Raw genomic sequence first — 2,651 nt, 5'->3', positions numbered from 1 at the left:
GATTTGGGAAGTGGGTTTAAGCCGAGATACAACATTATTCATTAAGAGTGGATCCTCTGGTAAATACATGTAGGCCTATACTCTTTGTATTTTTTTTATGCCTATATAGAAATTCTGGCTTTATTGATTACCAAACCCATGTCCCATGTTACAAACAAAGCTCCGGATTTCCTGAGACTTATGTCACTGTTAGAAAATAGGCATGACGCCGACCTCAGTTTCCTTCGAAATAAAACAAAATAAAATGGGATACACACGCAAGAAAGAAATTAGGCTATCACATTGTAAGAAAATCATATGAAGCGAATATGAGAATAACGATATAAAAATCAAACCTTGTCCATGCTTTCTCCTCATTCTGTGTGCCTCTTTCCAAAATCGTGTATATTTATATGGATTTATGGCCTTACGCAGCTAGCCAACGACGGGGGGGGGGGGGGGGGTGAGTTGTTCCCCAGAAATTTTCAGTACCTTTTTTTTATTGAAAATTTCAAAAATCCACGTAAAGCATGTAAAGGGTGTATAATGAATTAGTGACTTTGACTAAATCATTTTCTCTCGGCCGATCAGGGCTCCGTAACACCAAGGTAAGCGATTAATCCCAAAATGAACTGACCTATCAAGATCTTCGTTTCATGCGCATTTTTCTCATAATACTGACTAGGAACCAATCAGAACTGTTCTTTTTCAAATTAGAGATTAATCGCAAATCTTTGTGTTACGGAGCCCAGATGAAATGAAACGGGTCGTGTGGTCCAGTGGTTAGAGCATTGGTCTCATAATCGCAAGCTTGCGAGTTCGAATTCCCATTCTGCTATAATTGTCTCCTCTTTGATTAAAAGGCCCAAGAGTAATATCTGTCGTCTATAAGGTCAACCGCTATGACTAATTAACCTAGACGTAAAATGTTTCCTATAGGTAATTGGTTACTAGTATATACCAGCTTGGCGTTAACCAGCAAAAATGCTGCCCTGGCGAGTTACCATAAACAGAAAAGAAATACATTTGCAGAACCAGTCGCTGAAAATCACAGGCAAAACTTTCATATTGGTGTCGTGCTCGGTCTACAAAATAAATAGCATCTTATTATCATATTCGAGAAATTTGATATGGGAAGGATTTTTAAAAACTTACATATATCTATCGAATTATTTAAGTTACTTTGGCGTTTCATTAACAAAATATTGTTACGTTTGTTGTTAGGTTCATACGAGTAAGAAAGGAAAGGAAAGGAAAGGGCAGAGCAAAAAAAAATCGATTATTTAAGCAAGTTGACTGATTTGCTCACACTTATTTGCAAAGAATAATAATTAATGAAAACTTTAAAGATTCGAGAGTTGATATATCATGACAGAGGAAGTAAGAATGATACTGCCTTCATCATGTTTATGAATAAAAATGAATGATGAAGACGGTGTTTTCAGGCAACTACGTCAAATACTCTAAAATTCCGTATTGACTTAAAATCTCTTTAAAGCGAAGGACAGATATATTGAGGAAATACACTTCTGGTTTTATTTTATAGGATCAAGGAAACCATCCCCTCCAAAAAGGAATGACAAGGGAGTTACCGTAAGTGAACCGACGAGGCATGACTCCTGCTTTTACAATACCAAAAATAATATCCTGTATCTCAATTGATATGTGAGGTGCTGAAAAATTAGGACGTTAAAGTGATTGGTTAACATTGGTTTGACTTTTAAAAAATCTGAGCTAGAAGGTCACACTTGTCACCTGTGTCTGTGATATGTTACAAAAATGAAGCCCAGAAAAAATTGCGTTCGAAAATAATTATTTAGTGCTTCAAAAATTGAAATATAAAGTGACCGAAAACACCATCTTAATTTCATCCCATACACTTATGTGTACTATTTGGGCGTCTATAAGACGCCTATTTACAAAATAGGGGTTTGCCTTGTAGTTTTAGCTTTTCATTCTCTATGATGGTTGTTTTCAGGGTTTATTAGTTCTAATACATGCACTTGTACACATGTTTCATCTTGGTTTAATAATTTTTTTAATCGGCTGCTCACAAAGTTAAACAATACCTTTAATGAAAAAGGCGCTATCAGAGAAATTGAATTTCAAAATTTTGAAAATTTTAAATGCTCATTAATATAGAGACTGTGTGATTGGTGGCATACAATTCCCATAATCGTCATCCTCACCATTTTCCTTTTGTTGGCCAAATTCCAGTTCTTCACATCCTCTGTATTATGTGCCTACTCCCGCCTTTCCATTCTTTATCTTCTGTTGATGATAATCATGATAAATGAATTTGAATGTAATTTGATGATGTAAACAAATGTTTAGCTTTTGACTCGATCTCATTTGCTTCCACATTACCTCTGGCAGCTATGACAGTCATTACTGTATCAGATAGCCCCTACTATAGGGAGAAACGTATAACCTGACAATGCCTCAGAATGGCATCCTGCAACCGGAAGTTCGCTCGATCTCATGGTTGGTTGGTCATTGTTATTGCGTTGGAGTCTTGTCGGAAACCAAGGTAGAGATTCAACCTAATCATCCAGTCAAAATAGTTCCCGCAATAGTTCACATTTTATCAGGTGCATCGGGGAAAATCAGTAGGACTTTATGAAAGCAGCCAGTACTCCATGATTCTAGCAAGTTGGGTGGACAGCATGATT

Source organism: Lytechinus pictus, chromosome 4 (assembly GCF_037042905.1).
Source record: "Lytechinus pictus isolate F3 Inbred chromosome 4, Lp3.0, whole genome shotgun sequence".
NCBI lineage: Eukaryota > Metazoa > Echinodermata > Echinoidea > Temnopleuroida > Toxopneustidae > Lytechinus > Lytechinus pictus.
This window is presented reverse-complemented; position numbering follows the sequence as displayed.